Here is a 13849-nt window from a genome sequence, read left to right as displayed (position 1 = left end):
AAAGGTTTAACGCCATAAACATGTAAAGAACAATCCTTTCAATAAAATAGGTCTAGTTCTTTTGCCCCGTTTTATTGAGACATAATTGACACACAGCTTTTGCACATTAGTTTTAGAGTACAGGATAATGATTTAATATATATTGTTATTATTGTAAAATGATTGTCACAATAGGTTTGTTAACATCTATCACCTCACAAAGTCAATTTTTTCTTGATGAGAACTTTTTTTTTAATATATTTTATTGATTATGCTATTACAGTTGTCCCATTTCCCCCCTTCTCTCCCCTCCACCCTGTACCCCCCGCCCACCCACATTTCCCCCTTTAGTACATGTCCATGTGTCATACTTATGAGTTCTTTAGTTTCTACATTTCCCGTACTATTCTTGCCCTCCCCCTATCTATTTTCAACCTACATTCTATGCTACTTATTCTCTATACCTTTTCCCTCTCTCTCCTCCTCCCACCCCCCTGCTGCTAACCCTCCATGTGCCCTCCATTTCTGTGGTTCTGTTCCTGTCCTAATTGTTTACTTAGTTTCTTTTGGTTTTGCTTTAGGTGTGGTTGTTGATATTTGTGAGTTTGCTGTCCTTTTACTATACATGTCTTTTCTTTATCTTCTTTTCTTAGATAAGTCCCTTTAGCATTTCATAAAGTAAGGGCTTGGTGATGATGAACTCCTTTAATTTGACCTTATCTGAAAAGCACTTTATCTTCTCTTCCATTCTAAATGAGAGCTTTGCTGGATAGAGCAATCTGGGATGTAGGTCCTTGTCTTTCATGACTTGGAATATTTCTTTCCAGCCCCTTCTTGCCTGTAAGGTCTCTTTTGAGAAATCAGCTGACAGTCTGATGGGAACTCCTTTGTAGGTTACTGTCCCCTTATCTCTTGCTGCTTCTAGGATTCTTTCCTTCGTTTTTACCTTGGCTAATGTAATTATGATGTGCCTTGGTGTGTTTCTTCTTGGGTCCAACTTCTTTGGGGCTCTCTGCGCTCCTTGGATTTCTTGGAAGACTGTTCCCTTTGCCAGATTGGGGAAGTTCTCCTTTATTATTTGTTCAAATACTTGCTCAATCTGTTGCTTTTCCCCGTCCAATTCTGGTACCCCTATAATTCGGATATTGGAACGTTTAAAGGTGTCTTGGATGCTCTTAATCTTTTCCTCAATTTTTTGAATTCTTATTTCATCATGCTTTCCTGCTTGGTTGATTCTATCTTCCTTCTGGTCCACTGTATTGTTTTGAGACTCAGATTCCTTCCTTTCACTATTGGCTCTCCTCCGAGTGTCTTCCTGCATCTGTTTTATGGTAATCTGCATTCTTTCATCTAAATTTCGTCCAAAATCCACCAGTTCCGTGAGCTTTCTGATCACCAGTGTTTTGAACTGCGCATCTGATAGATTGGCTAATTCTTGGTCGCTCAAAAGGATGAGTCCTGGGGGACTGATCTGCTCTGTTGAAAACATGGTTTTTTTTTTCCCCCTGTCTCTCCTTTTTTTTTTTTTTTCGGTCTGGTTGCTCCTGTTACGGTGGGGGGCGGAGCCTTAGGTGCTCACCGGGGCTGGGCACCCCCGTCGCTAGCTTGTGACGTTATATGTGGGGGCGGGGCGGGAGCGGGGCGGGAGAAAACAATGGCGGTAGTTCCGTTCCCCTGGACTCAGACCCTCGTCTGGGCTTCCGGGCCGCAAGTTCTGCCCTGGTCCACAATCGCTGCCCCTCTGGGTCTGCCAGCCGCAGCTTGCGTACTCAGGGATCACCGTTGCCTTCTTACGTGCCGGATGGCTTTTGCGCCGATTTCGCGCCAAACCTTCCCCCGACCTCCGCGCGCTGCCGACCCGAGCCAGCCCTGCGCCCGCCGGCTCGTCTTCTCCTACCGGTCCAGATGAACGCGTCTACTTCAACTTCTTGGCTGCCCGACTTCCATTCAGATAAATCCTCTGCCGGATCTGGGTGTTATTCTGATAGTAAATTATTGTTGTAAATTATTGGTTTTCTAATCTTGGTTGTACGAGGAGGTAGGGTGCGTCCACCTATTCCTCCATCTTGCCAGAAGTTAAAACGAGAACTTTTAATATTGGCTCTTCAGCAGCTTTCAAATGTGCATGAAGCGTTGTTCACTGTGGTCGCCGTGTTGTATCTTGTGTCCTCAAGTGTAGTTGTCTTATCACTGGACATGTGTGCACTGGAGCACTTTCTCCTGTTCTCCCACACCCACGCCCTACCCCTGGCAGCCCCCAATCTGTTCTCTGTATGTATGAGTTTTGTTTTTTTGATTCCACGTATAAATGAGAATATACAGTGTTTGTCTTTCCCTCTCTGAATTATCACATTAGCACAATGCCCTTAAGTTCTGTTTATGTTGTTGCAAATGGCAATATTTTCTTCTTTCTATGAATGAATAATATCCCAGCACATTTTCTTTATGCTGTCATCCACTGACGAATAGCTACACTGGTTCCTTGACTCGTACATTGTGAATAATGTTGCAGTGAACATGGGGGTGCAGGTATCTCTTCAAGATAGTAATTTTATTTCACTTGGACCTACATCCAGAAGTGGAATTGCAGGATCGTGTGGTAGTTCTATTAATGTTTTTGAAGACCGCCTCTGCTGTATTCTGCAGTGGCTGCACCAAACCTCCAATTGGATGAATTTCACTGCAGTTTCTTTGATTTTCCTGATTCTCTTTTCTGCTTCATTTGGTCTACTGTTCACCCCTTCCTTTGAATTTTTTAGTTCAGGCATTGTATATCTTCACCTCTGTAATGTCTGTTTGTTCTGTTCTGATATACTTAATCTCTTTGTTGAAATTCTCACATTGTGCAATATTGTTCACCTGGGCAGGTGAGTATCTTTATCAGCACTAGGTAAAACACTTTTCTCCATTTCATTAAAGTATATTTCTAGAGTTTTATCTGATTCTTTTATTTGCTACATATTCCTTTATTTTTATCCACTTTCTTTGATTCTCAATGTTAGTTTCTGAGCAATTTGGATGAAGTGGTTTGTTGTAGATGAACTTTATAATTCAGTCCTGATCTAGCACTTGATGGTCTCTCCAAACCTTGTGATTGTCTAAGCTGTCTTGTCTGTTCTTGGTGGCCCCCGATAGTTGAGGTGACATTTCAGTGTCCTAAGGGGACAGTGTCAGTCTGCACCTAGGTGCAACCTTCTTGGAACCTGCATCTTTTCCAGTACATAGTTCATTAGTTAGTTATTGACCAGTGAAGGGAGCAAATGGGATCAGACAGTAAGCCTGATTAGCCAGGAAGAGGAAGCTTCACAGACACACGGGGAACTGCAGCATCCTTGCCAAACCACCACTAATCCCCTAGTAGGCAGGAAAGACCAGCTTTGCAATCTCCCCAAGGAACAACCAGGTGGGGAGGGAGACACAGTGAGGGGGAAATTCCTCTGCTGAGGCATGTGCAATAGAAGCCTAAGTGGTGACCACAAAGGGACAGGAACAAACCTGAGAAGACAGATTAGGTAGAAGTTGGCACCAGCATAACCCAGGGAAGATCCAGGAAAGGAACTAGGTAGTTTGAATAAAGCCTGCTTTAGCCCAAGCCCAAGGAAATATAATCAAAGCTTAACAAAGTTTAGGGGGCATCCAAACTCTCTCTCTTTTCAGCTGTTGTGCAGGCCCCAGCACAGTGCCATTGGTGGGCTGGTTGGGAACAGAAACTGTGCTGGATTACTGGGGCTTCATATTCCAGGCTAAGGGAATGGCAACTCTGGATCCTGACTGCCCTCCAGGACTTGGAGGGCCCAAGGGCAAGCCTGCAGCCCCGGAGGCTGGAATTCTTTCGTAGCAATGTGGAGCTGAGCAGCCTGGTCATGGATAAGACATTGCCTAAGCCCTTCCTTTGTTTTTGCTCCAACAAATCTTGCCACTACGCCTTAAGTCCTCCTAAGCATGTGTCCTCCTGAAATGTACTTCCTGTGTTACTGTGGACAAATTCTATTTCCTCTGGCAACAGATCCTCAGGCAGAAGCCTGTAAAGTATATAGACCTTTTTCAGGAAAAGACAGGGGGAGGAGAGATTCTGACTGCTGTCTATGTCTTTTTGTTGTTGTTTGTATTCTACAGTCCTGTGGGATCCACTAACACAAGCCCCATGGCCACCAGAGCCAGGCCATTAGTGGGTGCATCCCCTGAGCAGCAGTCACAAGAGCTAAGGGAGCAGACATGTGCACAGGCTCCTTCAGGGGGACACCAGAACCCGGAGTGCAGCTGAGGGAGAATGTGCAGATGACAGGGCTGAGCTCCCTGCTGTCTGGAGAAGACTGTTGGTCCTTAGATGTGGGTTAAATTAGGAGCCGGGCCCTCAGACTGAAGCTTTTACAGAACGTAAATACTGTAGGCCTCTTTCTTTTTTTTTTTTTTTTTTTTTTTTAATTTCAATCATTGTTCAAGTACAGTTTTCTCCCCCCTACTCCCATTCCAGCCCCTCCACCCAACCCTCCCCCTTCCCCCCATTACCCCCCACCCTTAGTTTTTGTCCATGTGTCCTCCAAATTTGTTCCTGTAATCCCTACCCATTCCCCCCTGAAATTCCCTCTTCTCTCCCCTCTGGCCACTGTCAGACTATCCCCTATTTCAGTGTCTTTGGTTATATTTTGCTAGTTTTTTGTTTTGTTTTGTTTTGTTGTTTAGATTCCTGTTAAAGGTGATATCATGTGGTATTTGTCTTTCACTGCCTGGCTTGTTTCACTTAGCATAATGCTTTCCAGCTCCATCCATGCTGTTGCAAAGGGTATGAGCTCCTTCTTTCTTTCTGCTGTATAGAATTCCATTGTGTAAATGTACCATAGTTTTTTGATCCATTCATTTACTGATGGGCATCTAGGTTGCTTCCAGCACCTAGCTATTGTAAATTGTGCTGCTATGAACATCGGGGTGCAAAGGTTCTTTTGTATTGGTGTTTTAGTGTTCTTAGGATAGAGTCCCAGCAATGGAATTGCTGGGTCAAAAGGCAGATCCATTTTTAGTTTTCTGAGGAAGTTCCAAACTGCTTTCCATAATGGTTGTACCAGTCTGCAGTCCCACCAACAGTGCACTAGGTACCCCATTTCTCCACAACCTCTCCAACACTTGTTGTTTGTTGCTTTGTTTATGATGGCCATTCTGACTGGTGTGAAGTGGTATCTCATTGTGGTTTTAATCTGCATCTCTCTGATGGCCAGCGATATTGAACATCGCTTCATGTGTCTTTGGATTTTCTGTATGTCCTCCTTGGAGAAGTGTCTGTTCAAGTCCTTTGCCCATTTTTTAATTGGGTTACTTGTCTTCTTAGAGTGGAGTCGCGTAAGTTCTTTATATATTTTGGAGATTAAACCCTTGTCTGAGGTATCATTAGCAAATATGTTTTCCCATACAGTTGGTTCTCTTTTTATTTTGATACTGTTTTCCTTAGCTGTGCAAAAGCTTTTAATTTTGATGAGGTCCCATTTGTTTATTCTTTCCTTTATGTCCCTTGCTCTAGGAGACAAGTCAGTAAAAAAGTTTCTGCGTGAAATATCTGAGATTTTCCTACCTACGTTCTCTTCTAGGACTTTAATGGTGTCACGCTTTATATTTAAGTCTTTTATCCACCTTGAATCTATTTTTGTATAAGGTGTAAGTTGGTGCTCGAGTTTCATTTTTTTGCACGTAGCTGTCCAGTTCTCCCAACACCATTTGTTGAAGAGGCTATTTTTATTCCATTTTATGTTGCTGCTTCCTTTGTCGAATATTACTTGACCGTAGAGGCTTGGGTTTATTTCTGGCCTCTCTGTTCTGTTCCATTGGTCCATGTGCCTGTTTTTATGCCAGTACCAGGCTGTTTTGATTACAGTGGCCTTGTAGTATAGTTTAATGTCAGGTATTGTGATTCCTCCTACTTTACTCTTCTTTCTCAAAATTGCAGCAGCTATTCGGGGTCGTTTATGGTTCCATATAAATTGTTGAAGTGTTTGTTCTATGTCTGTGAAATATGCCATTGGTACTTTAATCGGTATTGCATTGAATGTGTAGATTGCTTTTGGTAGTATGGACATTTTAATGATATTAATTCTTCCAATCCATGAACACGGTATATGTTTCCATTTGTTTGTGTCTTCCTTGATTTCTCTCCTCAGTGTTATGTAGTTTTCTGAATACAGGTCTTTTACCTCTTTGGTTAGGTTTATTCCTAGGTATTTTATTTTCCTTTTTGCTATTTCAAATGGGATTTTTTTCTTGATTTCTGCTTCTGCTGTTTCATTGTTGGTGTACAGAAATGCCTTTGATTTCTGGATATTGACTTTGTATCCTGCTGTTTTACCAAATTCATTTATTAGGTCAAGCAGTTTTTTGGTGGAGTCTATAGGATTTTCTATGTACACTATCATGTCATCTGCAAACAGTGACAGTTTTGTTTCCTCCTTTCCGATTTGGATTCCTTTTATTTCTTTTTCTTGTCTGATTGCTGTGGCTAGAACCTCCAGTACTATATTGAATAGAAGTGGTGAAAGTGGACATCCTTGTCTTGTTCCTGTTCTTAGTGGAAAAGATTTTAATTTTGCCCATTGAGTATAATGTTGGCTGTAGGTTTCTCATATATGGCCTTTATTATGTTGAGGAATGCTCCCTCTATTCCCACTTTACTGAGTGTTTTTATCATAAATGGGTGCTGTACCTTATCAAATGCTTTTTCTGCATCTATCGATATGATCATGTGGTTTTTGTCTTTGCTTTTGTTTATGTGATGTATTACATTTACTGATTTGTGTATATTGTACCATCCTTGCATACCTGGGATGAATCCAACTTGGTCATGGTGTATGATCTTCTTAATGTACTGTTGGATGCGGTTTGCCAGTATCTTGTTGAGGATTTTAGCGTCAATGTTCATCAGCGATATTGGCCTGTAGTTTTCTTTCTTTGTTGTGTCTTTATCTGGTTTTGGGATTAAGATGATGTTGGCCTCATAAAAAGAGTTTGGTAGTCTTCCATCTTTTTGGATTTTTTGAAATAGTCTGTGAAGGATAGGTGTTAGTTCTTCCTTAAATGCTTTGTAGAATTCTCCTGTGAAACCATCTGGTCCAGGGCTTTTGTGTGTTGGGAGTTTTTGGGTTACTGCTTCGATTTCTTTTGCTGTTATTGGTTTGTTGAGGCTTTCTGCTTCCATTTTATTGAGTTTTGGAAGGTTATATTTTTCTAGAAATTTGTCCATTTCATCTAGGTTTTCAAATTTCTTGGCATACAGCTCTTTGTAGTAATTTGTTACAATCCTTTGTATTTCTGTGGTATCTGTTGTAATCTCTCCTCTTTCATTTCTGATTGTGTTTATTTGGGTTTTCTCTCTTTTTTTCTTGATGAGTCTGCTTAAAGGCTTGTCGATTTTGTTTATCTTTTCAAAGAACCAACTCTTGGATTCATTGATCTTTAGAATTGTGCTTTTAGTCTCTATGTCATTTAATTCTGCTCTGATCTTGGTTATTTCCTTCCTTCTGCTTGCTCTGGGCTGTCTTTGTTGTTGTTCCTCGAGTTCTTGTAGACGTAGGGTTAGGTTGTTTGTTTGAAACGTTTCTAACTTTTTTAGGTGGGCCTGTATCGCTATGATCTTCCCTCTCAGGACTGCCTTGGCTGTGTCCCGTAAGTTTTGGGTTGTTGTGAGTTCGTTTTCATTTGTTTCCAAAAACCGTTTGATTTCTTCCCTAATATCATTCTTGACCCATTCATTGTTTAATAGCATGCTGTTTAATCTCCATGAATTTGAGTGTTTTGGGTTTTTTTCCTTGTGGTTGGTTTCTATTTTCAGTCCCTTGTGATCCGAAAAATTGCTTGGTATGATTTCAATTTTTTTGAAATTGTTGAGGCTTGTTTTGTGTCCTATCATGTGGTCAATCTTTGAAAATGTTCCATGTACATTTGAAAAAAATGTGTATTTAGCTTCTTTGGGATGGAGGGTTCTGTAAATATCAGTAAAGCCCAGCTCGTCTAGGGTATTGTTCAATGCCACAATATTTTTGTTGATGTTTTGTTTGGAAGATCTGTCCATTTTTGATAGAGGGGTGTTAAAATCCCCCACAATAATTGTGTTGCTGTCCATATCTTTCTTGAAGTCCTCTAAGATTTTCTTTATGTATTTAGGTGCTCCTATGTTGGGTGCATATATATTTACTATGTTTATGTCTTCTTGGTGAATTCTTCCCTTGAGTATTATGAAATGACCTTCTGGGTCTCTCTTTATGGATCTTCTTTGGAAGTCTATTTTGTCAGATATGAGTATTGCTACCCCGGCTTTTTTCTCCTGTCCATTTGCTTGGAAAATTTGTTTCCAGCCCTTCACTTTCAACCTGTGCAGATCTTTTATCCTGAGGTGGGTCTCTTGTAGACAGCATATGTGTGGGTCATGTTTTCTTATCCAATCAGCTATTCTATGTCTTTTGATTGGAGCGTTTAGTCCATTTACGTTTAAGGTTATTATTGACAGGTACTTATTCATTGCCTTTTATGTACGTGTGATCCTCTCTCACTCTCTCTTTTCCTTTCTTTCCTTAAAGCAGTCCCTTCAGCATCTCTTGCAGAGTTGGTTTAGTGGAGGTGTATTCTTTTAGACTTCTTTTGTCTGAGAAGCTTCTTATTTGGCCTTCTATCTTAATTGAGAGCCTTGCTGGGTAAAGTAGTCGTGGTTGCAGGCCTCTGGTTCTCATTACTTGGATTATTTCTTGCCATTCTCTTCTGGCTTGGAGTGTTTCCATTGAGAAGTCAGCTGTTAGCCTTATTGGGGCCCCCTTGTATGTTACTTCCTTCTTCTCCCTTGCTGCCTTTAAGATTCTCTCTTTGTCTTGAAATTTTGCCATTTTAATTATGCTGTGTCTTGAGGTGGGCCTCCTTGGGTTCCTCTTGATTGGGACTCTCTGTGTTTCCTGTATTTGTGTGACTTTTTGTCTCATCAAATTAGGGAAGTTTTCCATCATCACTTGTTCAACTAGGTTTTCTATCCCTTGTTCTTCTTCTTCTCCTTCTGGTATCCCTATTATACGGATATTATTACGTTTCATATTGTCTTGCATTTCTCTTAATCCCTCTTCATTCTTTCTGAGCCTCTTTTCCCTTTCTTGCTCTTTCTGGGTGTTTTCTTCTATTTTGTCCTCTAGCTCGCTGATCCGATCTTCTGCTTCATCGATCCTGCTTTTCATTCCTTCTACTGTGTTCTTCATTTCAGAGATTGTATTCTTCATTTCCTCTTGGCCCTTGTTGAGAGTTTCTATTTCCTTTTTTATGCTGATGTAGTTTTCATTGAGTTCATTGTAGCTTCCCTGTAGTTTCTCGTAGCTCATTGTGAGCTCATTGAGCTTCCTGACAATCACTGCTTTGAATTCAATATCTGATAGTTGAATTGCCTCTGTTTCATTTAGCATTCTTTTTGAGGCTTCCTCCTTTCCTTTCATTTGGGGAGTATTTCTTTGTCTTCCCATTGTTTGTGAGACTCTTCTTGTTCACCTCAGCTTCTTATATTGATCTGTTCTATCTCCCTCAGTTTATGATGTGAACTTCTTTAGTAGAGTAGCAGTGAGTTTCAGTGGTACTGTTTCCTTGACCCCCCAAGCTCGCTGGTCTTGGGCTGTTGTTTAAGTTGGCTTTGTGTTTGCCTTTGGGTTCTGATTGTTGTTGAGTCTTTCTTTGGTGGTTCCTTCCCGCCAGCTGGTTAAATGTGGGTCACTCTGTCCACCACCTTCTATATTTTGTTGTGCTGGTGAGGGCAGGTTGTGTTGAGGCTCATTCTTCTGTGTGTACAAGGTTTAAAGAAATCTTGTTCAGTTGTTTGTATTGGGTACTGTCTCTACTGTTTAGTTGTATTTCCAGATAAGCCCTGGATTGAGGTTTGTGTGGTTACTACTCCCTCCTTCACCTTCTTCTGCTGTTATCTGTTAGTGGTTCCTTAGTTGTTGGGTTTCCTCTTCCAGTGGGTATCCTGGTGTTCACCTCCTCCACCTATTCTTTTTTGTCATCAGATGGAGGGGAGGGCAAAATGGTTTAAGACAGCAACTGAGAATTCTATGCTATTTACAGTAGTAGCAAGTAGGGAAGATATAGGAGATCCTTTCACTATGTATAGTGTTAACCGTGGTCTTCCACCCAGCTAGCTGATTTTTAGAGAGGATGGGAAGAAGATAAGACTCTTGTTGGGGGAGGAAGGATTGTGAGTTGGATCTATAAAGCAGAGAGGTTGTGGGCGGTCAGATTCTGGGGTAAGGTGAGAGTAAAGGGTAGTAAATAGGTGTAGTGTGTGAGAGAATAGAGTTAACCACTACAGTAATAGAGTTCAGGAGACTTTGAAATGGGCTACGATCTGGGGGGGGGGGGGTGTTGTGAAGTAATTACACTTGCATGGAACAGCAGTTATTTACAATAATATTATGGCAACATTCATATGGCAGAGTCTATGAAATCTAGGTAATAAGGATATGGAGTACCGAGCATTGAGTAGTATGCTTATAGGACACAGGTGAGTTAATGGACAGTAGATTAGTAATACGGTATAGAAAGAGATATCAGGGGAAAGCTGTCAGGTCATACAATAAAACCAGCCTAGCAAAGCAGGCTATATAAAAATAAGAGGGATATAAAAATATTGTTAAAAAAAAAAGATGTAGGAACACTGGAAAAATAATAATAATACAAATTTGCAATAACTTGCAGGTTCTCTGTAATAGCAGAGTGACATTTATCTCACTGTCCCAGCTGTTGTGATGCCCCTTCTTTGGGTTCAACTTTGGTCTTTTCACCGTTCCAGGATTTTGTCTCACTTGTAGGTATTTAGGAAAAAATTTAAAAAAGAAAAAAAATAGAAAAGGCAGACGAAGGCAGGAAGAAGAGATAAAATTGGAGGACAGGAAGGAGGAAGGAATAAAACAAGAAATCAGGTAAGAGAGGAAAAAGAAATCAAAAGAGAATAAAAACAATAAAACTTAAAAAATTAAAAATTGTTAAAAAAATAGAATCAAATTAAAAAGTCTCTTGATTTCAAAGTGGCCAAACCGGTTTTTCTGCTCTTGCTGGCTGAGGCAGTCTGAAGGATGACTTGTTTGGCTTTTCTTCCTAGGCCCGTGGGGTTCGCACTGGCTCCATGGCCCGTCCGCCGCCCGGCGCGACCGGCGCGACCCTCGCTCCCCGCGCTCCGGTGAGCGGGCGCGGCCCGTCTGCTGCCTGCACGGCCATCTGCCGCACGCCGGTGCCCCCGCGGGCGGGCGGGCGCGGCCTGTCCGCAGCCTGCGCACTCACAGCTGGGGAGCAAACAGGCCAGAGCCACTGATCACTTCAGGAGAATTCCCCAAACAGTGTCTGTGTCCATTCACTCCTTCCTCTTGGGAAATTCCTCCCGATCGAGCCCGCCGCTCTCCAATGGCCCGGTTTCTCTCACCACCAAAGCTCCAGCCAGAACGGTGACCCTGGGAGTCCGGGTCCGCAGCGCGACTCGGCTCTGGCGTTCACTGCCTCCAAAGCTGCTCGCCACCCGGTGTGCCCGCCAGCACCTGGACTCCTCCCAGAGCTGCCCAGACCTTGCTCGGCTGGGGAGGGAGCAGCCGACCTGGCTCTCTCCCACTAACCCTACGGCAAACCCAGCCGCGGCCCCCGGGCCTGGGGCTGCAGCCCCAGTACCACACGCCTGTCCCGGGAGCCTACCTTGATGCAGCGATCTGTTCTTTGTTCTTTCGGTTCTGCCACAATCCTTGGTCCTCCGTTCTCAAAAATGCTGAAATATGTTGGTTGCTTGCTTTTCCACTCCAAAGATCGGTCAGGACTCTCTCCCCTGAGCAGAGGAAAGCCAAATCTGCTCCTTCCTACTCCGACGCCATCTTAGATCCCCCTCTGTAGGCCTCTTTCTATGAAAGACTGGGAAATGGGCATTTCTCTCTGGCTGCCTCTGTGCTGAGCCCAGGGTATTGGGATAGACAAGCAAGTTAGTCTTCACAGCCCACTGAGAACTGCATCCTTGTTCACTGCAGTGCTGTGGGCATTGTGGATCCAAGTCCCAGTGGCTTTCAGATCTACTTGTTTTGGGAGCTCATCACTCAGAGGAACTTCAACAATTAAGGTGGTAGATGTTAGGTTTAGATTCTACTTGTCTAGGAGATGCTGGGAGTCGTGAGTCTCTCCCGAGTGTAGGTCTCTGTGCTGAGGGTGGGGTCTAGGATGAGATTGTGTCCCATTCTCTCCTTTTGGTTTAGATGTGAGTTTTTTCCTTGGGTGTCCAATGCGAGGGAATTTCCCAAATAGTCTCTGGATTTCTTTCTCAGGGAATTGTTCCCCTAATAGCTGTAGATGCAGTGAGTCTCTGGGGAAAGGTGAGTTCAGGTGCCTCCAAATTCTTGAACCATTAGGTTTTGCTTAAAAGAACAAAATCTTATTTTTCTCATTTAAGCCAACAAAGGCAGCCAGTTCGATGTTCAATGTTCACAGGGAAGCCAAAACCCAAGGCAACAGGGTTTTGGAGAGACAAGATTTATTCGTCCAGCTGCCAAACCAGGAGACAGAGATGGCTCAGATCAGTCCCTCCTGCACCACAGAATACAGACTTAAAACAAGTTTTAAAAATAATGTTAAGGAGGACATTATACATATTTATTAAATCTAATTCATGAGTCTTGATTGGACAATTTTGGAACTAAGTCATCAAAGGGAAGGAATGGGAAAGGTGAGAGAAGGTATAAAGGAATTCTTCGTGGGCAGGGTCTCATTGGGTGAGATTTAGGTGTCCCGCCAAGTGTGGATTCCTGGGCCTCCATCAGGTCTGATTACTGTCTCTGAGGACCACCTCTGTGCTCAGAGTTTCTGGCTTGGAGTGAGTATAGCTTCAGGCCACCCTTCAGGGTTAGTTGGAGCTCTTTTGTCAGGTTTCGGAACATGCCCTTTGCCTCTGGGACCAGTCTGATACGTTTTGGTCTTGTGTCCCTGAGACTCTGCTCTGTGAGGAGGCCTGCTGTTTTAAAAGGGGGGGAAAACCCCAAACTAGTAGGGTCTGGTTTCAGTGTTAGAGCCTAGTTTCAATTATATTGTGATTTGCTCCAGTTTCCCCTCATCCTGGCAAGCATTTCCCCAACTTTGAAGCAAATGTCACTCTTGCTCTCTTTAAAGAGATTCTTGGATCCAGATGCCAGGCTACAGGTAGGGAAATTTTTTCCAGAAAACTCTGAGAACACCTTCAGGTAGCCAGGCCACTTTAAGACTTGCAATGTCCCTGGCTGGTGTAGCTCAGTGGATTGAGCATGGGCTGTGAACCAAAGCATCACAGGTTCAATTCCCAGTCAGGGCACATGCCTGGGTTGGAGGCCAAGGCCCCCAGCAACCGCACATTGATGTTTCTCTCTCTCTTTCTCCCTCCCTTCCCTCTCTAAAAATAAATCAATAAAATCTTTAAAAAAATAATTGTTTAAAAAAAAGACTTTCCATGTCATCTCTTCACAGGGCTAGAACCCCGCAGATGGTATGTGTTGCTCACTGAGTAAAGGAAGAGAAGGCTCTTATCACACACAACCTTGTTCCAGGCCCTGTGTGCCTCACACATGGCTCTCCCCTTTAAAGCCCCACAGTTCTTTGAGGCAGCATGATTCCCATTTTTCAGAGGGGGGAATTGGCTCAGAGAGGGTCAGTGAGTTGTCCAGGTTCAAGGTCGCATAACTGAAACCAGGTATCTGGACCCAGGTGTCTACCAGACCTCAGAGGGGAATATCTCTGCCTGATTTCTCTCAAGACTTTGAACACACCCTTACTCAGTGTCTGAGGGATCACAGGATGGTGTGGTCCTTGAAGGCTCATCAGGTCCAGAGATTCCTACACTTAGATATTGCAGGCCAACACATTTTTGAAAAAT

General features: G+C 42.9%; 1 protein-coding gene across 2 annotated transcripts in view; it reads right to left on the bottom strand.

Annotated features, from left to right (window-relative positions):
- Positions 1-13849, bottom strand: part of LOC114506266 (signal-regulatory protein beta-1-like) — an 85927-nt gene that overhangs the window by 25315 nt on the left and 46763 nt on the right. The window lies entirely within an intron of this gene.

This window comes from Phyllostomus discolor, chromosome 9 (assembly GCF_004126475.2).
Source record: "Phyllostomus discolor isolate MPI-MPIP mPhyDis1 chromosome 9, mPhyDis1.pri.v3, whole genome shotgun sequence".
NCBI lineage: Eukaryota > Metazoa > Chordata > Mammalia > Chiroptera > Phyllostomidae > Phyllostomus > Phyllostomus discolor.
Note: the sequence above shows the minus strand (reverse complement) of the source record. Positions and strands in the feature narration are given on the sequence as shown.